Consider the following 27,661-nt stretch of genomic DNA (forward strand, 5'->3'; position numbering starts at 1 on the left):
ATTCTTGCAACTTCTCCTCTGTTGCTTCATTTGCTAGACACACACACTGTCGTCACTTTGTTATTAAACTCTTTAGGAGTGGGCGTCGGCTGATCTATCGGAGGGGGGTCTACCTCCAGTACATGATGCTCTCATTTCACTGCATACCTCATACTCTTCGGCCCACATTCGTGTGGGATGAAAAGGATTCATGTCGGCGCAGCGCCCAATCCACAGTCACATGATTAAAGCCATTTAGAAAGGCAACAGTTAGAGCTATCCTAGTTTCCGCGGCGACGCGGGGCGGGGGTCACAAACAGAAATGGGTTCCTCACCGCAACAGATGATGGCTCACCAGGTCGAGATTCACACACTGGAATATACTTCTTTCGAATTTCCATAAAAAGACATTTCCTAGACAAAATAGCCTCATTTTGCCAGAGGCCATGCCCTAGAATATTCCTTACACATCCAGACAGAAACAACAAGCAAATGACTGACCACGAGTATTTTCCATCTCGCTGAGAGCGTGGGTACTTTGGATCCCAATTCTGATGACACATACCATCTTTGCATTGACCAATAACTAAAGGTGTAAGAATGAGATAGCTTGCAAAAAAAAGTCAACTACCGCTTAGGGCAAGGTAGGACATTAATCAGCGCATCCTCAGTTTCTCTGATATTCTGTTCCAAGCATGGCATATGATTGCTGGTACAGTCAGATCACAGATACCACCTCTTTACCATTTGGCAGAGACAAAGTCAAAATGTGACAAATAATACTAAAAAGTACTATCGGAATTGTAATCTCTTGTACATTACATATGATACACCTGATCAAACTTGTTGGCTGATTATCACCTCCTACCATACAGCGAAAAGACCAATCTCTCTGAACAGTGTGGTTAAAGTGACAAAAGAAAAAGATTTTGAATCTGGTTAGCTAAAACAGAACAGAGCTCAAAAGACTACATCCATCATTGATAATATGTACAATAATTAGATATTGATGGTTTTGAGTGGTTGGTTAAGGGCTGTCTTCAAAATTGACCTTTTCTAGATACAACCAGTCTTTAATGACTGCATTGGTCAGGACTCTGAAGTAATGTAAAGAGTCACACGAGCTTAACCATCGAATCCTGAGAGAATTTTTTGTCCAAAATGATCACCTCTTCAGCTTTGAATTGACAACTCTGAATTTACCTCCATATTCTTACAATGACCAATGATTGCTTGAAATTGGTAAATTGTATTGAATTAGCACAAAACCAGAAAAATAGATACAAAAATGTTGCCAATTTGAGAGAAAACCAGAAACTTTTATTTAGGCAAATTTGTTGCCAATCTAAGATTGAGAATTCTAAGGCTTTGAAAATTCTGCAACCAAAATAAAGGGTCAAAATGAGAGAGAATATTTATGTAGATGCTCCTCAAAACTTTCTCAAAAGCAATTAAACATATAATGCAATCTTCTTTTAAGTAAGTTGTGTTGGGGACATACATACGGCATAGTTGATATACTATTCACTACGATGATTTATATGATATTTTTTTATGTTTCATTCAAAGAATGGAAATGAAATGGAATAAATGGAATAGAGTAGAAGTACACCTTCCTTTTGGTCTCAGTTCCTTTTAGCAACAGTATCTACCATTGAAAATGCAAAGACAATCATGTGAATCCTTGTATTCTACTTTCTGAATAGAGAATATATGCTCATTTATAAAATCAAGTAATTTGGCTGACTTCACACATTGCTTTTCAAAAGTTATTAGTGAATGAAAACAAAGATGTCCTTTTGTTGTGCAGGCTAATATGCTAGAACCAAATACAAAATTCAGGTAGTAGTTATCAAACATAAGGAGGATGAACGATTGCTATGAGCTTCAAGTACAAATGGTAGAAATATTGAAATTAGGGAATTATACAAAAAAAAAAGAAAGAAAGGACCATACAATATGATATGACTCATGGGAGAAATAATGATTATATAAAATTCAAAAAAGAAAAGCTAAAAAGACCTGGTGGGGGAAAGACAAGTGTTTACTTGGTTGGACTTGCGGTCTCCTCAATAACGCAGAATATCACAGACAATTGGACAGGTTTTAAACACTCCACTTCTGGAGTGAGCGGAGGCAATATTGGGTTTCGCTTTCCGCCTCCTAAAACGCCCCTGACTTGTCGTGCGAAGCGACACAGCTCCTTAATCGCGCGCACCGAGAAAAATGTGACGTGGCGTCTCGGTCCCCGTTGGAAATTCCGATAGACACCATCACGTGAAATCCGACACCTGCGTCCACTGACATTTTCGCAAGCGACCATCCACAAAACTTTGTGAGATGGAGGGGGGGGGGTGAGACTATCCATTCATCTCACGAGAGATAGCAAGAGAAGGAGAAATGAAAAAGGATACAACCTCACAACAGTCTGACATCTGTCTATCCTTTCAAATAAGCTCATCTGTCTAACTCTATGTAACAATGATTTAAAAAAAAGCAAGAACAACAGTGCATGACCACTGATTTGATGATTTTCATAATATCCCATCTCTCTTTTCTTCATCTATGGCCCGATCTTGTATACTGTATTTGTCATATACTTTTCCAGTATATTTCACCAATGGTTGAATTCACAGTCAAGCACTGCAATGACGGAATGAGAAAGAAATATTATCTCTTTTTCAAGAGAAAGATGAGCTATTTCCCACATTACAGATAATATGCAAAGCATTGAGTTATGGCAGGCAATCATTATTTCCATATTATTTCATGAGTGTCTATTGACTCGCAAAATTTGTGAATGTAAACTCAGCACAGATTATAGTGCATTATATGTATAAACAGTATGACCATACACCATTACAAAATGCTCACCATAAGATTAACATAAGGATTGAGAGAATGTAGCAATATTAGTAGAACGCATCATTGAAAGTTTGAGGAAAATCTGACAATCCGTTCAAAAGTTATGAATTTTTGAAGTTTTTGTGCAGTCACCGCTGGACAAGAAGACTACTGCAGTGTCTGATGTCACATGCGTACAACAATATAAGGAAAATATAAAGAGAATTTCACAAAATGTCATCTTTTGAAAAAAGTACACATTCCCTCGACTCGTTACTGACATATGTTATGGGTAATATTATTCCCATTGCCTTTAGAAAGAGGCAAGTCAAGTGCTCTTTTATTATGCGAAAAAAAGTGAAAATATGTTGAATTTTCTTTACATTTTCTTTATACTGTTGTACTCATATGACATCACCAGCTTTAGTAGTGTCCTCATCCAGCGGTTCCAATACAAAAATTTAAAAAATTCATAACTTTGCATCGATTGTCCAATTTTCCCCAAACTTTCACTGATGTGTTCTACTAATATTGCTGCATTCTCTCAATCCTTTATGTCTATGAAGGTGAACTTGTCCTTTAATGAACTTCAGCTTGCACGCCTATGACATCACAAGTTTGAAATATTCTCCAGTTGATAGTATGTGACAGAAACATTAGTCCATTGAATCACAGCTTCGCTTTCTCTAAATTCATCATGATTGTGATGGAAGATGTCACATCAGTTGACAATGAAACATTCATGTCCCTTGCCGAACATTATATTTCCCAAGTTTGCTCAATTTGATTATCAATTTGGGTAGGTATAGAAAAATTACATTGGCTCGTCTGCCAAACGAATTGCTATGAATAGATGAAAATATGACAGCAGTCGTTGAACGCTACTTTTTATGGGAAATTATGTGTCAGACTTCCTTCACAAAGATATCTTCAACATGACAATACTTTTTATCAATTCCATCACAGTCACTTTCCTTATCCAGTCTCCCCACCAACCCCCCCCCCCTCGCAATAAAAAAGAGAAAATACAAGTTAACCGAGAAATATGACAGAATAAACTACTAGCTGTGTATTTTCATGCTGAATGCACTAATTGGCACACACACACACAAAAAAGATACTTGCCATCCAAGTGGAAAGTGGAAAAACTAATAAGGCAAGTTTACGTGGCCGCGTCCAAATGTTTACACAAGACTTGCTGCCAATGTTATTCTTGTCGGTGAAACGTGAGTATAATGTCTCGATCTCGCTGGATTAATCTTACACTCAGACCGACTCCTCACAACCTGCATGATAATGTTGTCACCCACATACACTTAATTGAGCATGCTTGCTTGTTGCACATCTTAATGCAAAAGGCAATGCTATGAGCTGCACTTCACTCGAGCTTTGCTTTACATCGACAATCTCATCTTTGAAGCGACAAAGTCAAAACTCAAGACTTAGGCTTGCAGTCACGAAAAGAGAACCAGGATGCACCCCAACTTGATATAAACCATGCATTCACTGAATGTGAATTAAAATTTCTGGCACTTTTTAATCTTTGCATACATCTATTTGAGTAACTTTGCATAGTTTACCTTTATCTAAAGCATGGTGGAAACATCACGCAGCTCTGACAAACCTGTTTCCTTCAAATATTCCGCTTGAGTATTTCAATTCTGTTGTAACTGTGAAATAACAAACAATTATGTTTATATGCCAAAGAGGTTTGCATACATCACATCACATGGCTACGATGAACACAACTCAACCAGCTATTTTTTTTTTTCAATTAGCAATGCCCTTTACTTGCATCTTATCAGCTATGGTATGGAATTACCACAGCACAGCATTCAACTTTACATCAAGAAGATGACTCAATTATACAAGTTAGTGGCATCCATATTCACCCCTTTAAAAACTGGAGGTATTTTCTCTCCATAATTAAAATAACAATTCAAAAATCTCTAACCATAAGAGAGCGTCACCCATTTTCCCACATTCAACTTCCCTGTAGCTAGAGTGCAGGAGATGTACGTGTAGGAACCATGCCAAGTTTACAGGTGTCTGAAGAAATAAACAATCAATCATTTCCTACTGTACTAGTTGAACCCCAGGGCAATATGAAATTCATGTTGCACGTTTGTTACCTTCTGCGACAAGACCAGACGGTGGCACAACAAACACAGAAGATAACATTGACTCGATTTATAAATCACAGCAGCTTCACACATGATGGCCATGAAATCGCCACAGCTTCCTAACATTTTTTTTTATTTTTTAAATTGATCTTAACATACACTGGGTCACACTGCACTCGACAGACTACACTCGCATATTTCCTCTGTAATCCTCTTATATTTTTTGTTTTCCTTGACACTTAAGTCATCGCATGTTTCCTACTATTTCACGTCGAGTTATATTCGGCACACACAGTACAATATCATCCTTTTCTCACATGCCTACCACAAATTGTCCATGTAGTTAATATTAGGCCCTATATACAGGCAAGACACACACCACTTGCTAATTCTGCCTTGATCAAGCTATTTACCGACCGCCAAACCTGCTGCCTCACGATGCTGTAACATGCTTAGCTTTTATCGGGGTCATAAACTTTTTATGAGGGCTCTGCTCTTTCTGCACAAAGATTAAAGGTACTGAAAGCTAACATGACAGAAATTTATGCAAACATTGTCACCCCCATTGAACCAACTACAGAGACAAGATCAGAGGTGAAATGGAAACTTTACTTAACATTTTCTTTTTTCAGATCATGAAGTTTAATTTTCATTCCATTAAGGGTTAGACTAACGAAACACATAGCACTGTAAAGTAATTTTACCTCATTCACTTACTTCTTCGCAACTGTAGGCATTCTGCTTCAAAAAACAGTCAATTTTTCTGTCCTCAACTCCCATGTGCTACATGTGTTATCAAATCAGAAGTCATTTTTCATCATGAAAAAATGAACATGTATACACTGTTGTTTCCCCAAAGCGTCACATCATACTCGGCACGATACTGTATGCATGACTTAACCCGTTGAAGACGAGTCCCGAGAATACTCGGGCAGGTGTCTATGGGAAATGCATGTTATAGCAAAATCAGTCCGTCCTCAACGGGTTAATGTACACATTGGTGCATGTTAAAACCATGGAAACTTTGTGGCTGACATTATCCAACGTGATATCTTCTCTAATTGGTCTGTATATATAATGTCTGCAATGCTTGTTGGCAAGTTCCAATTTTCATCCCGCTTATATGACAGCCCAAGTAATCACAATGGCAATGTTTTGTTGACTTTGCAAAAACATTGGCTCTGTAAAAATGAAACATTTCTATTAAAATGCATTGTCTATCAACAGTACCAACTCTACTGTGCCTATAGCCATTTATTACTTGCACTGCCTAATGCACACACGATTCCCCCCCCCCCAAAAAAAAAGGCACAATTTTGAAGGTAGAGTTGCCACCATTTTCTTGGGGTCTTTATTTCATATTCTTTTATATCTGAAATGGATCCGAAACATTCTTTTTATTGTATGTTCATTCATCAAGAATCACGTGAAAGAGAAGAGATTACATTCCATGTCTATATCACACTTTGAAACAGGAATACCAAATGCCTATTTGCATTTATATGAGGTTCTCTTCCTACTTCAGGGGAAAAGGTAACATGATCGTTTTCTTGTCAATGAACTTCATACCTCCTCCTCCCCTCCCCCCCCCCCAGCAATGAACACACATATATGCACATACACATATGAAAACAAGAAATAGCTCAACACAGCATTACATCATACATGTACATGGCAAGTAAATGTAGGGGGTGTGCCAAAAATCAGAACAGCACATTGTACATGCACTCATGTTGCTTTGTGGCTCCCAGGGTATGTCATCTTGTTAACTCATCCAATCCCGATAGTGGACTCGGGTGTGGCACTGTACATACAACAGGTGCCAAAAGCAAAGTAAAGTGGTCTCCAACGAGGTACAGAGCACCTGTTCTTTTTTTTTTTTTAATGTAATCACTGCATTTCAGAAGCAAAAAAAAAAAGAAAACAGAGATCATACCTTAGCCCAAATTCATTCCATGCAAAGCACTGCCGAAATTCCTTTTGCATAATATCATAACTAGAGCATGTGAAGTATGTACCCTAAGGGGGGACATTCAGAGGGGTTGTATGCAAGTACAATGGTTACAGGCAGTGATAACATTAAACCAACAACCTTAGATACCAGAAAATGGAAGGGACAATGTGATCAGAGGGGGGTACGCGATGTCATTCATAGCAGAGCAAATGTTGACGATCCCTTTTGGGCACGTTAACATTTTCACGAGAGGGGTAATTCAACGGCACAGTTCTCAAAAGGGAGCGATGGGTGGGGGGGGTAATGAATGAAAAGGCACAAAAGGAGACTTATAAATCAGCACTCTTACAACAAAGTGGCATTCTTTTGGACAGTTTTGACTACAATTCCACAAAAATGTCATCCAAACGCAATTTATGTGTTGGTTTAGCAACGTAAAGAAATCATACAAACACGCCTTGCCTCTTATGTGACTTTTTTATTATTATTATTATGACAAGTCATCTCACACATGTCTTAAATTTAGTACAACTGTAATAGGAGTTGTCATGCCACAATGACTAAAACTTTGTACTTGATGCTAGTCAGAGACTTGACATTTACAGATACATCTTCACTGCTCACACCATCAAATCTAATAGCACAAGTCTTTTTGCACCAAGTTTCATAATGCTTTAGTACTATCAAAGTTTTCAAGCATTAGATAATCTTTTCCTTTTCAAAATGACGAAGGAAAACTGCATTCCACGTTTGTTCATCATCCATACTGAATTTTCAGATTTGTTTGTTTGCTCATGAACATTCCATAACATTCCTTCTGCATGTTAAACTATATTCAATTTTAAGTCAACTTGGACACTAGGGCCCGAATTCAAGAAGGTGGTAGAAATGAAACCATGGTGTAAACCATGGACAAAGACCGTAGTTTTCTATGGGGCGCCAAGTGTCGCATGGCCTATTTCGTTACAAAATCAGTCATTTCGTCACCGAAAATTGTACAAAAGTTTAAAAAGGTGGGCTGTATGTGGAGATGAAAAATTATGTGCATAAAAATAGTAAAATATTTAACTCAATTAAAGTTTATTTGTATATATCAAAAGGGTAAAACATAGTATAAAGTATAATTATCATTTTAGCAATTTGCAATGAACAGCACAAGAAAACACTTCAACAGCAAACTGAAATTCTGAACATTCAAGTCACAAACTTGCATCAGGTTTGAAGGCAAGGACTATGTTCGCAAGGACTATGTCCGCAAAGATCGGTCAAATAAAAATGTCTGGACACATGCAACGGTCTGAATGCCACTGCAGCTATTAAGCACTGTGTGACTAACTTAGGAAGCAGTATATACACAGCTCAAATAACAATTATCAACACACTCTATTTTTTTTCTCTCTCATAATGACTAACTCCACTCCATATAATCTTATGTATGTCTGTGTGTCTGTGTGTGTGTGGGTGCATTTTTATGTATATGTCTGGGTTTTTCCACACTGACTAAAGCCAATCAAGTAATGCTATGCATGCTATATGCAAGCAGCAGGCTTGCTATTAGTAACAGAGGATATGCTGATACATTTTAGTTGAATTTAATCTTTACCATTCCATACGTTAGACAGCAAGTGCCAGCGATGCGTGGTATAGAGGGTTTTATAGAAATGACGATGACACTAATCATAGGGTGTAGAGGGAGGGGGAATAGTTTATAGGCCGACGTATCCATTTTTTATTACCATTATTTTCTGTTTTAATTGTGAAATGCAATAGCCCAGTGCTGGTGGAAGCTTTCATCCGCATTAGATAGCCATTAAAGGCTGCTAAGGTTACTCGCTGGTAATTACTACGAATTTCAGCCGGAGTTTCCCCACACATGTCAAATTGCCCCAGTCATTGGTTTACTACCTGCACGCTCATGAATATATCAGTGGTGGTGTGCTCAAAACGGCAGGAATAGTTTTACTCACAAGACCTTCCACTAGCCTAAAATTGAAAGCTGTGATAAATCTATGTGATGTGTTGCATTTTTTACTCCACTCCACCAACCAGTAAACATTACATGCTTATTATATAAAGCATGAAAATAAAATCTTGGTGAAACAGCCACATACACACTCACAAAAAAAAAATGGAAAAATATGAAAAACAATGAAAATAAAGGAGATTAAACAAAACACACACACACACCATGGCCACTTTTTTTTATCATGTAAATATAACATATTACACACAAGTAAAATGCTTAGGAGAGATCATACTTTCTTTAGAAAAGAAAACATGCATTTCATAAAGTTGCATTCTTTTTATTATTTTCCCCTTTAAAACTGAAATATGGTACTGGGCAATATATCACAGTGTGGGAATGTTTGTGAATTTCACGAAGATAACAACCTACAGATTTTAATAGACACATTACATTTTGTTCAAAAATATTAATCTCCCATATTATTTTTTTAAAAAAGCATTTTCCTGAGAAAAAAAAAAAACATTTTCCTGAGAAAAAAAAAAGGAAAAAAAAGTAAAATCATCATCACCATCATCACAAAAGATGAAGCCAGTTCTCACAATTTTGGAGCATTTTAGGGGTTCAAATCGAGATTTGTATAAGGGGAATTTATCCACATGAGAAACTGTCATCAATGGTGTTTTTCTGGGGCTACTTCAGTTCTGTAAAGAGAAAACACCTGTGGGGTGTATATCTTTAAAAAAAATAAATGAGGTATAAGCACCTTTCCAAACGTGTTTGAAGCATTTGCTGGGGATGAATACATGCAACCATGTTTTCAATTTGAGACACTACTATGACAGCAATTTGAAATTGAGCCACAAACATCTTTCTGGGCAGTACTGTAAAACACAATATTTTTGCAGCATGAAATTTTTCGCGAGTTGCCTCTAACATTCAATGCATATAGCGTAGACAAGATCTTAAGCGTGCATTTTAATTTCGCGAAACTCGGCTCTCGCAAAATTCGAAAAATTAAAATGCATGCGTACATTCCTCATTTTACGGTAAATAAGTGCAAAGCTCTCTTCAAACCTGTTCATATCACCTAGTTTCCCAGATCAAATGGTGCAAGGCAGTTGCACTGTGACAAATTCTAAATCATGATTATATGATTTTTTAGGTAAACATGGCATCCCAAGAAATGCATTTTTTTTTCAAGCAACATTCACAGAGGTCCTTCTTAACACATTCTTAAATGTGATCCTTTTTTTCAAGTTAGATGAAGACAGCCATAGTAGAGTTAAGGCAGTACCACTGATAAGTATTTCATCAATTATGCAGCTCTGATACAAATAGAAACAAAAATGAGATGAGGTATTAAGATTAATAACATGAGGGCTTTTATAGAAAAATGTCAGTTGTTTCCATGGCAACATGTTAATCTACAGCCCCCTCCATGTCAGTATTAACTTTGTCTGAAGAGAAATGTACTCTCTAGTGTATGGTATGCATACTCTGCATCTGCTCACCCAACGTGGGTGGATTTTTGACTGGTGACCAGTTTTCTCTCTCTCCGACGGGACCCCTAGAATGTTGGCCGATCACTGAGAAAATGGCATCATGCGTCGTCGGTCGCAGCATGTCGGGTGATGTCATCTCCCACAGCTCCGAGATGTTCTCTCATCATACTGGAAGACAGACGCCTGCCCTGACATCGTGACCTCACAAAAAAAAAAAGCCAATAACCCCCCCCCCCCCCCAAAAAAAAATATCCCACTCTAGCAGCAGGGTAGAGATGATATGTGATAAAATGACACACAAATATTTCATACAAACATGCCTGGATTTCACACATGGGCAATGTCCCTTCTCTATGAGATGTCTGCAGGCAATGAAATACTCCACACTCTCTACCTGTAATATGTTTGGAGACTGCTTTTGTGGTAATATCTATTCATGGAGCTATGTTGTAGCCCCATGATCTATTCCTGCAGAACTTGCTGTGAATATTTTGCGACCTTAATAAACAACTGATCCTAAGGGGATGGCTAGTAACTGATCAGCGGGAATCAGTGGGAATGCTGGGGGATGATTGTTCCAATCCTTGTGGGATTCATTTATTCGAGTAATGTGCAGTTTAATGTTTCCAGGTTAGCATGCCTGTACAGTGACGGGGCCCTAAACTGCACATTACTTGAATATGAGACCATTCTGAAGTAAATAATTTTCACACAACAATAGATATATAATGTACTCTTAAATGAATCCCAAAAGGATTGGAACAATCATCCCCCAACATTCCCACTGATTCCCACTGATCAGTTACTAGCCATCCCCTTTAACACTACATATTGGTACACGCAAGAGCGGGAAGGAGAACAAAATGTTGTATTCTACAAAGTCACGTCCCCTCAAATCAGACCTTACTCTTTGTTAAGGCTGTTGATACTTTTCTGTGTTTTGGATCTAGTTGTGCAAGGAAAGGACAATTGTAAATATAACAGTTTGATCCCCTAGAAGGACAAGGTCACATATCTAGAGGATTTAATATCATTTGAAGCTGTCCAGTGAAACAAAATTTAGATATGTTTTCAGGACCTACCCCCACCCATGTCATCAAACCTGGAGCTGCCACCTGTAATTGGGTCAACTGGCCAGAAACTAACCCTAACCAACACAATCCAAGATGCTCCCCCTCCCATCCGGGACAACAACAGTCACCCAAAACATGATTCCACAGGGGGCTAAACTCACCCTCTTTCCTCCAATCATGTAGCCTGTAGTTGGGGGCGTGTGGGGAATGACGTCTGGCCGTCTCCAGGTAATTGTAGCCATATTCCAGAGACGACGGTCCAGGTAGAAGGGGAGGGCTGTTTTGACCTTCGGCACCCTGCAAAATTCCTCTCGTCACGCGCTCAGAATGAAAAAGGGGGGAGAGGTCGCTTCAAATCACCGAACACGGACACAAACGGGGAAAAACGAGTGAGAACTGCAGACAGCTCGACTGGGTGGAATCACTTGGTTTGATGGTGATTGGATTGAGAGAAACTGCGAGAAAGGATAGACAGTGGGGCAAGTCTTGACAGTGGAGGGGGATTCCCAAAAGCTTTCTGCTCCAAGCAAGTTGAAGTCCTTTTCAGGGTTAAGGATGATGCAAATCGTCTCTTTCACTGTCCACGTCCCATGAAAGGGGGGAAGCAAGAGGCACGGGAGGGACGATCCACTCTCACAGCACCTGTACGTGTAGTAGAGTCTCTCCTCTCAATTCTGACCTGTCCCTTTAAAGCACACCCGGCATGTTACATAAGCATGGCTGTGTGTCCCAGGGAGCATCCAGCACCTTTTCACGACTCGTGTCCCGATGCGTTACCGCGAGCTTCTCTTTTTTTTTTTTCACAGCAGCCAGCAAGCCCCAGCAGGCAGCAAGGACCTGACAAATACACTTCCCTTACTGCGCAAAGGATCAGTTCACGACGACGTCGACGATGCAGCGAGCTAGCGAGCACGGCATCTGTGTGTGCTTGATGGCAGCCAGGCGGCAGTCTAGCCAGAGAAGAGTCAAACTGTGGAATGCCGCCTGCTCTCTTGTTTTTTCCCCAGCCGCGGTTGAATACCCGGTCAGGAAAAGACAGATAGGTACTTGCGGGAGGAGAGGGAGAGAGTGCGAGAGAGAGCACAGCAGAGAGCCGGAGAGCGGGAGAGGGAGCGAGAGAGGGAGAGAGGCGCACACGCCAGCTGAGACGAGCTCCACCACGGTTTGGGACGTCAGCTCGGCTTGCGAGATGCAGATTGCTGTTTGCTGCTCTGTCTCACTGTCCTATTCTCTCACTAATACACGTTGTGACTATGCAGGCAAAGCAGACAGCATTGAGTATTAAACTGGTATCCTCGGCTCTGGGGTTTGGCTCTGTGTACTGTGGAGCTCCTGCTTGCCAAACTGCTCTCGGCTCAGTCAGCTGATCGACACTAACTGTGGACAGCAGCAGGCCTTCTAGAAACAACACGCCCTGAACAGATGATAAACATACACCTCCACATGTGTCCCCTGTCTGTGAGTGTGTGTGCCTCTGTATATGTGTGGGTGGGTAGGTGTGTGTGTGTGTGTGTGTTTGTGTTGATACGCACTAGTACGTCTGCCTTTGAGCTATTTGTTGTCAGTGTTCTGTATGTCTGTCAGTCAGTCTGGGAGGAGGAGTGAGCCCACGAGGGGTCAAGTGGATGTCAGTAGTCCTTCCGTAAGACTGGACTTTGGTCCTGGTACAGCAAGAACTTCTTCTAAGCCAACTTTGATAGATAATTGCTACTAAAAGAAAAACAAAAATACACCTTCAAGCTCCTGAATTTTGTGGGATGACAATTTTTATGGAACCTTAGCAAAATTAATAACAGGGTGATCTGCTTTTTCTTCCTCCACCTTTTGAATTTTTCCTTTCCCAGCCTGTCAGCCTCCGTAATAGCTTACAACATTTCATTTTATTTTTGGGTTCTGCAAGAGATAGGAATTCCACGCTCAGTGAGTTGTACGCACAGTGAATATGCAGAACGATATAGCAACAATAATTTCATTTGCCCAGGATCAGTGCGGATTGGGGTAATAAATCTGGGCTGTGTTAGTAAGCATTGCACTACAGAGCACTTAGATAGAAAAAAAAAAAGAAGAAACAGCGGCTTTCAAACACACTACAATGATACACTCATCACACACACACACACAGCCCCTCACTGCCGGTGGATGTTCATGGAGTGTCTATCTCACTGCAGGGGTGTTCGGTCTTTGAGTGTATGCATGTGTACATGAGGGTGAGCAGGAAAAGGGGGCGTGGCAGATTTGTTGGGTGTTTTTTTTTTTTCCCCCTCCAGTGTAGCACATGCTGCAGGCTCCTGTGCTGTATTATGTGTGTGTGAGTATTATTGTGTGTGTGAGTATATTGTGCGTATGTGCATGTGTCCATGTGTGTTTAGCAGAGGTTGAAGGCAAAGTAGACGAAACCATGCCGGTGCTTTTGTGGGGCCTACACACCTTTACATTCCATTCTATTCAAGACTTCTACCTCAGATTCTCAGAGCAAGGTTGAAGCTTTTCATCTACTTCTATGGTCAGTTGGATATTTCAACTGTGATTTTTTTTGATTTTTTTTTTTTTTTTTTTTTTTTGGGGGGGGGGTCTCTCCCAGCGTCGACAAAAGAATGTATTCACCTAAACATCTATTCACAAGTAATACAAACTGACTTTTCATCTTCTATTTTCTCCCACACAGCAGGAATGAAATGGTTCCATTTACAACACTAGGACCTGAGAGAGATGAAAGACATGAATTAGAACTGTTCATATATCTCCCCCCCCCCAAAAAAAAAAAAAAAAAAACTCTTCTCTCTCTTTCTTGTACTCTTAAGAAATGAACACGATATCAATGTTGACATGAATGAATGAATAAACAATCTGGGAAAAACAGATGAAAAATCTGGATTCTGATCTGAAGGAGAGCCAGAAATGGGTTTTCCCAACCCTGCAAAAAGGTAGCATGTATTGTACGTATGCATAAGGGCAGAAGGGCAAATGCTACACTGGGAATTCTATCAGAGCTCTACATATACACAATGTATTAAATCAATAACAGATCTGAGTAATTCCGTGAAGTATATAAGGAAATTATTCCAATCAACAATGTGATTTTGTATGCTCCATTCATGTTATACCTGGTTGGGAATACAGGACTATAGCACGGATATGTGGTATTGTTCAAAGCAGCATGTCTCCATGTTTCCTTATAGTAATATACGCCTCTCCCATCCAACATTCCGAATTTGCAATTTGTTTACAGTACTCTATCCTTCCCGGTTTGTGCTGTGAGGTGACCATTGCACAGAGCAAAGAGCAAAGCTTCTTTTTTTTTTTCTTTTTTTTTTCTTTTTTTTTTTGGGGGGGGGGGGGGCAATACGCAGGTACGGATTGAAAGATGCAATCACAAGCAAATTCCTCTTGCGATGAAATCTGCCCAACCTGCCACAGCTCAACATGGCAGTAACCTCAGTGTAACATGCATGACATAGGGTACAGATAGAGCAACTTGCAATCTCTTAACCCCTTTCTGTGCCAGGGGCTTTGGACAGTGTGTACAATGCTATGGGGTTTCCTGTACCAGTCTGCACTCAATGCACACAAAGAGTTAATATACAAGTTTTCAGAACCAGCACCTTGGCAAAGTCATTACAAGATGACACACACACACACACACATACAAAAAAAAATACACAATTGTGGGTATGTGGGGTCAACAAAGCACAAGAAGGTCTCAACAATGGTGCCCAAACAGCGTTAGGTTCAAACTGGGTACAGTTCATAATAATAATGCCAATGCCTTGAATGCTCTCAGTATTGTCTTGAATCATTAGAGATGTGATTTGACATTTTTCGCTCTTCTTTTTAACCCGTTTGAGGACGGACGGATTTTGCTACAACACGCATTTCCCATAGACACCTCCTCGAGTATACTCAGGACTCGTCCTCAATGGGTTAAGGCTTATTCATAGAGCCCAGTAGCATGGAACAGAACTTCAAAGAACCATTTATGTCAACCTATTCCCTTTATAAGAAGAAGGCATCCATATACCTTTTCATTTTGTACAGTGATACTTTAAAATGATTAATACCCTTGATAAATATTTATGGTCTATTGTAACAGCTCACAACTTTAACGGTGTCTTCTCCTGAGCATAACAACCTATGTGAACTCCACAGTGACGTGATATTCTCTATGGTCCACTTGAGTCAATTCAATTAAGCAGTTACAATTCATCGGCCCTGCAGGAATTCCTGCCCAATCTAGCATGCATGTCAGCAGAAATCTACGATGTTTGGATTGCATCAATTCAAAGACATGGAATGGTAATTGCACCATGGACATTTTCTTTCTCAGTCTTGTATTATGAATGAAGCAGTTCCATTCTCTTTCCCAGTTACAAGGTCACTTTACACTATTGCACCTAAACAATAAGTTACTTTTGTGATCTGAAGTGATGTTGTATTAACAAATATAAAAATGTGTAAAAATTATGGAGAATTAGATTACCTGGATTCGCTTACATTTCATCCGCAAGAGAAAACAGCAGAGCTTTTCTCTCAAGCAAACAAGACCATGCACGAGAGGGGGAACTTGAAAAAAAAAAGGGTCTGAATATAAGAGACTAAGCCTCCCTAGCAGAGTGTAATCAACATGCAAATATGTGATCTCATAGCTCCTCAGGAGCATTAAATGATCAATAAATCCATTAAGGGATTAAAACCAACAGCAAACAATCTGCAGCATACAGGCCTCTGCGTCCAAGGGTCCAGTGAATACCACACCAATTAGCATAAATGTCCCATTCCAGACAAGCAGTTAGGCACCTTCAGCAGAAATAAAAACGGCAATGCTATTTTACTGTATCAGTCCCGATTATGCTTATTACCTCTACTCTATTTCTATCTCTCTCTCTCTCTCCTGTCTCTTCTCCTTCTCTCCCTCTCTCTCTCCAAATTTCTATTTGCATTTTACATCTATTGCCCAATGGTATATGTTTCTGAAAATCTATGCGCCCATTCATGCACACATGTATGTACATAATGAGTAGCATATATGTATGTATATGTATGATATGTATAAGGATCACACATATTGTGATATATGAATTCTGTTACAACTGTCACTCACAGGAAAAAAAACAAAAAACATTTTGCCTCTAAAAACTTGAATTATGATCCTATCAAAAAGACCGAAAAACTGGCTCTGTATCGTTGAAACTTCAAAACAGAAATGCATCCGGGAGATATATTACAACATATAAATTGCAATTTCAACTGTCTATTTGCTCACAGTTTGAGCCACTTGTATACAGAGCACAATGAATGTACTTACATTGACTACTCCTGCAAGTTGACTTTAGAGCATCATATATTACTCATTGTGGACCTAGTATCATCTTCACATCAAATATTTAACTGGACATTGATTATCATTTGGGAGATGAAGATTTGAACTTGCTGCAGTGTCTGTAGCAAATTGGAGTGGCTGCCTAAAATATCTCTTTCTATAAGACACAAATATCAAGCACGTACATGTATTTAAAGTTGACATAATTCAGTTCTCTTTTTATCTTTGAACTGTGTGCTATATTTGAAAGTAGAAATCTGGTAAATGGTTGGATATGAATGACACATTCACTGAATTCCAAAACAATAAAACTGGAGGCATAAAAAAAAAAAATCATAAATCTATTGTTCTTTTAAGAGATGTCAGCGCTCAATATTTCACAATGCATAATTCTCAGAGCATATGCATGGAAACAATGACAGTGTCCATTTACAACTTGTCAACTGTCAAGAAAAATGCTTTGAATTGATGTCATAAACAGATGAGTTGGGCACAGTTTAGTGCAGTATTGGGTACTTTGCGATGCATTGGGGAATGCCATCATCAATACACATTAATCAAATCACTGATACGCAAGCAGCTATGGATTAGACAATTTCGTTTTCCCTGAATGCAAAAATCAGTGCAGCACTGTGGTCATAAATCGAAATGAAATATTCATAACGTTCGTGTATAGTCATGAATATTGCCATTATGGCCTAGTGCAGCTGAAAAACATAATTTATTTCAATGCATTATCATAATGAATGAGAAACGAGCTGGAAAAAAAAAAAAAGATATGTGGGTTGAGTCACTGACACATACTTACCACAATAAATCAGAGTTGTATTGCCAAAAAAATATCACTGGACGTGAGACTAAACTGGCTTCTGTCTATTCCCAGAAGAAATATATTCATAGGTTATTGGGGTTTTGTGTGTACATATTTGAGTGTCAGTGCATTTGGGTTTGGGTGATATTTGAAGTGGGGGTACTGAATATATGCCTTTCAACACAATAAAACAACCCCTACCCCCCCCCCCCTCTTATCTACATACATGTACGCGTCTGCCGAACATCCATTGATTGCACATACATGGAACACTGTGTAAACCCTTGTCGGCCGCCAGGCAGCTTGACCATCCGAAGGCCGAGGGATGACTGCACGTGGCAGCCAATTAACTAGGTTTGTAACCCAAGATTCTATCCTGTGCTCAAGCCTGTGAGTGCAATACGCTCTGACTTGGCTGGAAAAAAATATGCAGTGCCGGTGCGTTCACACCCGATACTCTTTCAACTTATATAGCTGACGATGTTAGGACACCTTCGCAAACGACTTTTTTGGATGAATACGAACGATTTTGTCAGGCGCTAGAGTCTGCAGTAGAAATGTGATCAACGGTGCCATTCTGTAATGTCAGGAAATGGTATGTCAAGCAAATGTTTAGACTCTGAAAGGGCATTATGATCCATCATGTCTTTCTATGATGAAAGGAAGTTATACTTTTTGAAATAAATCAAGATTTTCTGTTTCCTTATTCTAGGCTTCCTGCGTGCATATCAGATGACAAGCAGTAAATGGCATACATTGTAGTTACATAACCACGTCTCACATTTAATATGCAAACTGGATGGCTGTTGAATTTTTACTTTATTCAGGGCATTATAACTATCTTATAATCCATCCACCATTGCTAACCAATTTTTATAATCATTTTTATCTGACTGCCTGCATAAAACAGAAATAACCTCGATGGTTTTCATTTCTCTTCAAAAATTCAGCAAAACCTTGATGCAGAGGCCAACCACAGGAATGTATACAAAAGTTAATATAAAGGACAGGAAAAGAACACATACAGGTAGGCAGCTATGGTATGTACAACAAATAGTACAAGCATTAAAAAAAAATATGAATAGAGATAAGGTCGTCAGAGCTATGTGACTAAATAATACTCAATGTTTACTACAAAAGGTTGTGTATTCAGTCTCACCCTTTGGTGTTTTATTCACTATGAAAGAGAAAATATGTATTCGGGAAAGCAAGTGGGCTTATTCTTCATTGATGAAACTTACGGAACCCACACGTCATCTGCTACCCAAAGCCTAGTGGCTGCTATGTAACGATTCACATTTAATGCAAATTTACCACAGAAAGTTTTATTTTGTGTTTGTATTTGTATTTGAACTTATTCATGTGGCCACTAAGGAAGTATTTCATGCCCTTATCATAAGTATTAATAAGTCTTATCAAGTATCATCCACTGGATTTGACAACGATGATAAAGTGCCTTGCCGAGGAACATGTCTGCTGCTGCCACAGGACTAGAACCTGGGACCTTGTGATTGAGAGTCCACTACCTTCACCACTAAACCACAATGGCCCTTTTAGCATAAAAGCAGTGATAAACTAAGAACAGATTGGTTACACTCTCAAGCAAGTATGACAAATATCAGCAATCAGCCCTTTCAATGTTTCTTAAGCTAGTACCAGTGGACACCATAGATACTAAGATAGGTGTATCAGTCTTTGCATAATAATCCTCACTTGCCTTGAGCACAAAAAGACCAAAATATTATTTTCGGGATATTGTACCACAAGAACTTTCTTTCTTGGTGTGGAAAAGATGCCTAGGAGTATAATGACAAGATGTCTCAAATGCAGAATCATGAAGAATATGATTATAATTTGAAGAAATGTGACATGAGTAATTTTTCTCCAATATATGATATTAGCAGTAGTATGCAAGTGGTGTCGTTGTCATATTTGAAAAATAATCTAAGCTGGTGCCCTGAGGCGCCAATATGAATGAACATCTGAAATGCAATTTGATAATCTAAATTGATGTTTTCCCTCAGGTTACAAACTCAAGTGCAGCTGGTCACTCTAGAGAGCTGGTCACTAAACAGTAGGTTCATATCACACTGTTTCTCTCCGCAGAATGTTTTCCAGGCCACCACCATATGCAGGAAATTGCCACCAGCATCCCTTTCCAAAGCAAGACATAAATTTTGCCAGAGGTGATATAGGCAGTTGGTTAGATAGAAAGATAGAAAGATAGATAGATAGATAGATAGATAGATAGATAGATAGATAGATAGATAGACAGATAGACAGATAATCTGGTTGAAATTACATTCTTTTTTCAAAGTGCAGTACCTTGGCACTTCTGTTTTGCAAACACCGACAAAGGAGTTGGATTCATGTTTTAAAAATTGATATCCAATTTACAGACAAAAAATGAACAATATTGTTGAGATGGAAAACAAAAAGAAAAATTTAGAATTGCACTAATAGGCCATAATTGTTAGCTCTATGACATCTAAGTGAGCTAAATTTGCATCATTAGCAAAGACAAAATCCAATCAGACAATACATCAAACATCAGGCATGAGATTTCACTCTTGGGTAGATGTTGAAACACTAAATCTGAAGACTTTCAGGAGAACACACATTGAAATCACGACCTGCAAGGGAAATTTCTTGTGAGATTGTGACACCATCTTCTCTTTATCCCTGACTAGATGATAGAAAGATAGATAGATAGATAGATAGATAGATAGACAGATAGATAGATAGACAGCAGACAGACAGACAGACAGACAGATAGATAGATATATAGGTAATTTGGTTTGAAATGATATTTTCTTTCACAGTGCAATAGCTTGGCACTTCTGTTCTGCAAGCACCGACCAACAAGCTGGATTTATCTTTTGAAATTGAAATCCAATTTACAGACACAAAAAAAAGAACAATTGTTGAGATGGAAAACAAAAAGAAAAATTCAAAATTGCACTAATAGGCCATAATTGTTAACTCTATGACCTCTAGGTGAGCTAAATTTACATCATTAGCAAAGACAAAATCCAATCAGACAATACATCAAACATCAGGCATGATATTTCACTCTTGGGTAGATGCTGATAAACTAAATCTGATGACTTTCAAAAGAACACACATTGAAATCAAGACCTGCAAGAGAAATCTCTTTCAAGATTGTGACAGTATCTTCCCCCCCCCCCCCCCCACAACTGATGTCATTGAATATGATACACAAAATGGCATTCAGCATTACAGCCGCATGGCATCCAATAACACATCGATCCTCTTTCTACTCAGGTGGAGCTAAAACAAATTAATTACTGACTTGATTAGAATCAGATATATATAGTAACAATTAATTTCTTGTCTGTGATTGATTGTGCACTGTCTTAGTGGTATATTATTTGGAGCCCTCATTTACATTTTGCAAACTGTCTCATGGCCAACTTCTCTAGTAAATGTGACACAGCATTAAATCAGTTCAGTTCAAGGTCAATGTGTCGCAATATTCTGAGGAAAACATAATCTCTATCTTGTGAAGACTCCAAAAAGTCAAAGTAAACAAAAGTACACTTCAGGAAGACTTACATTTCTTCTTTTTTAAACAACAGTAGCAGTGTAAACTCAATTTCAAAACACATTTATCCAGCCTAGAGCTGCTGCAACTTCACACAAATCATGCTTGAAAATTGAGAGGGATTATGACAGAAGCTACTAGTCTCATATTTACTCAAATTGTATGGCAATCGAAGAATCCAACCATGCATCGCAAACAATGGACTTCACCTTTAAAGACTTGAGTCTGCACTTACACTGCACTGTATACCAAGGTACACAACCTCCGGCGACAAGAGTATTCCTTATTGCAGAGTAATCAATACGGGTAATTAACAACTTGATAGGCCAATTACAATCACCTGTAAAGCCACTTAACTCATCAATGTAATGACACAATTATGGACTAATACATTAGCAAACACTTCCTAAACACATCCCAAACACATTCTAAGCTCATAATCTGAACACACATCACCACTTCTGGGCAGGAACTGGAGAGGATTATAAGAAAAGTAATCATTTTTGGGCAATGATTGAGAGGGTACTACAACAACAATGACCACAACAAACAAGAACTGATGATCATGATACAATGATAGTAATGAAACTACTATTTGCAATGATTATGATAAGAATGATAACAAATATATTAAAAAAATAATAATAACAACAATAGCAGTAATAAAGATAATGATGATGATGGTGATGATAATAATAATAATAAAAAATAATAATAATGATAATAATGATAACAATGATGAGAATAATAATGATAATGATAATAATAATGATAATAATGATAATAATAATGATAATAATAATAATGGTAATGATAATAATGATAATAATGATAATAATGATGATAATGATGATAATAATAATAATAATGATAATAATAATGATAATGATAATGATAATAATAATGATAATGATAATAATAATGATAATAATAATAATAATAATAATGATGATAATAATAATGATAATAATAATATGATAATAACATAATAATACCAATAACAAGAATAAGTATGCTTATCATGAAAAACAGTAATGTCTTATATATGGCTAGTGTTAGCACTGCCCTTTCAGAGGCTTTGGCATTGCCAAGTATTCATTTATACATGTGTTGGGTGAAGAGAGGGTTGGAAAAAAAAATAGATATAATATATATATAATCTTACGACAGACAAATAAATGACCAGGTTCATTTCTGGACTGATTCTTTTCCTCCACACTTGCCCTTTCAATTAAGTCCAGGCCAAAGTAGATGTGGGGGGGGGGGGGGAGGAGGCTACGTCATAACACAGCAGCCATCAATGATTCCCCCACTGCCTGCTGCACCCCCACCCCCCCCCCCCCCCCGTCCATCACACACCACTAGAGGGGGTGCTCTTAAACTGCGCATGAACTCCCGAGTCCTCGAGCCCCCGTCGCACTAATTTCGCCGGGCCATCGATTTTCCGTGCATTAACGGAGCACGCGCAGTGCGGCACGAGTGGGCGACTCATGTGGGGGGGTGGATCTATGTGGCACTTTGACGAGAAAGAATCATCGAGGAGATGTGGCCGTGGAACAGTGCGAAAGAGATTTGATGCGAAAAAAGACAGATTTATAGACAAACCGCCATGACAAGACATGGTCCTTTTCATGGCAAATAATTTATAATCAGCATCATCACAATCCTCATGTTTGTTGTTGTTACTACTTTCATTATCATCACTATCATTATTATCATCATTGTCACATCTGTCAACAGTAATCATGATCATGATTATGATAAATATCATCTATGTTCATTGTTATCTCTTCTTTTGTCACTGCTACTTCTACACATCTTATCATTATCATCCACATCATCATTCATTCGGCTTTTCAAAGGGATGAGATAATTCTTTCCTCAAGGTGATGCAGTGAGATTCTGCCAAGCTGCCAGGCCTAAGCAACTGACTACCAAATGGATATCAATCTTATCGTAGCCACAAACTGTTTACTGAAAATAGAAAGTAATCATTTACAATTCTGTGTGAAACTGGGTCATGGTACATCACCAAGTTGTACTTGAGAACAATCTTAAATAATCAATTACATTTTTTTTTAGATTTATGGATAAACAATTTTTATTGCACGAGAATATAACTGGTCCCCAGGCTGCAAAATAGGTGCAGCTACTAAATCTTCGACTGACAGCATTGCAAATCTCATGAGAGGAACTTTTACATCTTAGGGGTGAAAACATCACTATGGCCTTGAGGAAAATATGATATAATATTGCCTGAGTGTGAAATATATGATGTCCATGTCATAGTCCCTGACAAGCACTAAAGAATCCAAGAAGGAAAAAGGTATTCTATTGTCTACCAGGCAATATAATGGTTAGCCTATGGGATGATTATTACTGCCATCATCATGTCTCAAATGAGACAAGTAAAGATAGGAATGACATCACGTAGCAAATACTGTGTGTTTGCACAGCAATAGAAGAGTGCCTCATTAGGTAAGCAACTCGCACGACTCTTGATTTACCCTATGAGATAACATCTACAAGATACTGTACAGAGCATTTCACGGTTAAATGGCCCACTGTTTTGGGCATATCTTTTTGAAGTTCTTTATTGCATCCATGCGCTTCACCACGATTGTTTTAATAATATTGCCCAGGGCGAGGCAATTCCACACAATCTCTAAGAAATGTTGAGTTAACAAGTTCAGTGTGATGCATACAAAGTGTATAAACTGTCAGTGTAACAACTTAGAGATGAACTGGATATGTATGTGTAATATTTGTCTCCAAAATACTTAATAATGGCAGGACAGAAGAGCACAACAAACACTTACTGTGACACAGCCATTTTTCTTTGACTTTAATAATGGGTAGCAAGAGCCATCACAACACATACACACACTGCTATGCATTCACTGTTCATCCATGCAAATGTGAGGTGTACTGAGGCGGCCATTTTGTTTCAATTTTCCCCTCATTTCTTCAAAGCTTCTGCTTGTTTGTTTGCTGACAGCTAATGACTGGCTGTTGACAGAAATGGTTTGTAATGTCCTCTGCCAAGTGTGACCATCAGTTTCCTACATGTACTTTCCTTTACAGCAGAAGAGGGGGTGAGAAAACAAAAAGGGGGGATGCATATGAACATACACGTGTATAAATATACATCACAGCAAATCTCAGCACACAAACTTCACGGAAAACAGCATGTGACTTAAAGAACTCAGACAGTCGACAAAGACAAGAGCTGGAATGCACTCAGACCCACTTGTGGAGGGGACAGTCGGAAACTACTTTTTATAGAGTTTCAGCTTTCATTAACAGGTTTAGTGGTGGGTTAGACAATATGCTGGTCCTATAATACCAGGCATTTTTTTAATAGTCCAAGATATTAATAGGGTTGAATCTCTAGGAATGCATGCCATTAAAACGAAATGTATTTCATCAATTCAACAAATTCTGTGAATGCTCTTCACTTGTAGTTGTTATTGCTGTTATAACACTTATAAAGAATGAATCTACACACAAAAAACCCCTACAATTCATGTATTTGAATTTCCTCTACTTCCTCTATTCTGAAATTGTTTCAGCCATTGATTTTGGCTTCACACAACTGATGATTCTAAATAACTTTAATCTGACAGAAAAAAAGCACCCATCATCTCAAAGTTTCATGAACCTTTACTTTCAGGAAAATTTTCACTTCCTACCAAATCATGAATGTGACTTGAAGGAGGCTGATTATAACACAGGCAATTTAACAGCCAGAAAAATTAGCAGGAACAGGCCCAGAGTTTTGACGCCAGCCCCAAAATCTGACACCCCTTGTTAGAGCTTGCGGGCGATCTACCCTAAAAGCTGACAGCCATTACTCTCATTAGCAATCCATTCCATTAAAGAGGGGGGGGGGGGATTTCATACAAACAAAAAGGGAACACACATAGCGAAAAATAACCATCCACTATAGGAAGTGTGAACGTGCGTCACAGCCATACATGCTGTGGCAGTGTGGGTGAAGAAGTTGTTACATTTGTAGCAGTCTCAATGTCACCACTTGTTAGTGAGCGCGGCTAAACGCAAATCCCGTCTGGCGATGAAGATGAATTTCGGTGTAATTTTGCGCGGGCTGGGGCTGCCGAACCGGCAGGGGTAATGAGGACGGTCACAGTGTGTGACGGCCGCGCTGCCGTTCCCTCTTTTGGAATAATTCCTGCCTAAAGTGGTTCATAATTGAGACAAGTGCCCTGCATCCATGCTTGCACCACTGAACATAATATGACCGTTAGAGCAAAGAAAAAAAAAATCTTATTTTTCTTCCACCTTTCATCATCTCATTTTCTTCAATCTTTCTCCATCTTAATCTGAGTCTATTTTTAGATGTTTTTGGCCTTATTTTTCCTGCCTATTTTTGTGTCCTTTTTTGTTCTCTCCTTCATACTTTAAGTTTATCCGTCCCTCTCTTACATGTACCTCCGCCAAGGGGGTTATGTTTTTGCAGGCACATATAGGTTTATATGTTTGTTTATCTGTCTGTCTGTCTGTCTATAAAATCATTTGGGTGAAACTTACAGGAAAAGTTGATAATGACACAAGGAACAGATGATTAAATTTTGGTACTGATCCGGGAATTTCAATGAATTTTTGAAGGACTTCTTATCTCTCGGCAGACAAGGTCAATAAACTTGGGAGTTCAAGATGTATTTGAGTTTTGCACACGTGCACTAAACAGCATGCTCTGCATAGGCAAGGCGGCGTGCAGTTGGAAGCTGATGACATAAACAAGAGGCTTCTAGGTTGGGAAAATGGGCGATTTTCAGCATGCGTGTATGGGTAGAAATGAGCGGCTGGCTCTGCGGAGGTCTGTTTTCTCCGAGTGCTTTTCTAGTTTAGGAATATATCCACCTGCATTTCTCTATGCCCACATGTTATGTTCACTCTGGGGACTATATAAACCCTATGCCCACAGGAGCATGGTTAATCCTGTACAATATCTGTGAAAATTTGAGCATCTGGCAAGGAATGGGTTAACATTATTCTGATCCTGGAAGTGATATATTTCACATCATTTTGTTGAGATATGGAGTATATATATTGCAGCTTTTCCACACACATACACACACACACACACACACACACACACACACATACATACACATCATAAAATTAGACAAAATGAGCAACTAGAAATTCCGCCCTCAATTTGAAATTTCGAACAATTCATCAATTTCATTGAAGAAAAATTGTGATGAATTACTTGTTAGCACTAAATTGCTCCATTGTGGGTGCTGATGGATTCCTTCCACATATGGCAAATATAGTACAGTGAGTTTTTTTTTTCCTTGAAAAAAACTCACACCCCACCCCCCTCCCCCCACCCAACCCCCATTGGTAATACACAGGTGGTAATAATCATACATCATTCGGCTCATATCATAGCATTATGGAGAGTTTGAATATCAGTTGACCGAGGAAGACTGAATTGATACGGCATCTTGCAGCCATGACAAAAAGTAATCCGCAGAGAGCCATTCAGGCGAGAACGCGGCATGGCATTGGTCTCCGTCCAACCGACGATATTCTGCCTGGGCACAGGTGGTTGAAATGGCCCTTAATTCACTGGCGCAATTTACAAGCAAGAAGAACTTTGATGGGAACTGGGAGCGAATTGGGGTCAGAGTTGATGCGCGCCTTGAGATTAGCTTCCTTTATTGCTCCCTGGTTAAGTGCAGCCATTAGTAACCAGAGCACATTCATGTGCAGAACAACAACAAGGTCTTAAAGGGAAGCTGCACTTTTCACTTTTCTTGTTATAAAAACCTATCAGGCATTCCCTCACCCATCACCTGTGCCTTTTTGATGCTCATTGTAGCTTGTCTTTTTTGTTGTTGTTGTTGTTGTTGTTGTTGTTTTGCCCGTAAATTCAAGGATGTGTCCCTTTCCCATTAGGAATTTAATGTCAAAAGATATGAAGGATTGATAAAGAGAACTGTTGTCATTTCAGTTTGAACTGATTCAGGCTTTAATCCAGCATAAAAATTCTTACAGCATATTAATGCACCCACATCTTTCAGACTCATGCTTGATTATTAGTAGCTGCATTCAGTTTGCCATTGTGTCCTTTTTTTTCCATACTGTATTTGGAGACAAGAAGAGGGAAAATGAATGCTCCATTTATGCCAACTTTAATGTCAGACTGGGCAATATGGCCACGCATATTTTTTTAGAATAGCTGCAAAGGACCCAAGCATGGAAATGTGCCATTAATTTTCATAACCAAGTGTATAAGTGTAATACATTATTCGCATATGTGTGTGATTTAGCATATCTCTCAAGAAATTTGTTGCAATGGAAGTTAGCCAATAAGTGTTTTAGTTGAAAAACCCACAGAGAACTTCATACAAATTGATAAAGATATGGTGCTTCTAATATCATTCAGTTTGTTTGTTGTTTTTTTAATGGATGGTGTCCAAAGGGGAGCACAACATATAAAATCATCTATAAGTGTTATATTAGACAAATATTTTCTTGACTACAGACCCCCATTT

General features: G+C 38.7%; 1 protein-coding gene across 6 annotated transcripts in view; it reads right to left on the reverse strand.

Moving 5' to 3' along the window:
• Positions 1-27,661, reverse strand: part of LOC140243716 (RNA-binding motif, single-stranded-interacting protein 2-like) — a 540,753-nt gene that overhangs the window by 359,177 nt on the left and 153,915 nt on the right. The gene's annotated exons all lie outside the window — the stretch shown is intronic.

The sequence above is a fragment of the Diadema setosum genome, chromosome 20, assembly GCF_964275005.1.
Source record: "Diadema setosum chromosome 20, eeDiaSeto1, whole genome shotgun sequence".
NCBI lineage: Eukaryota > Metazoa > Echinodermata > Echinoidea > Diadematoida > Diadematidae > Diadema > Diadema setosum.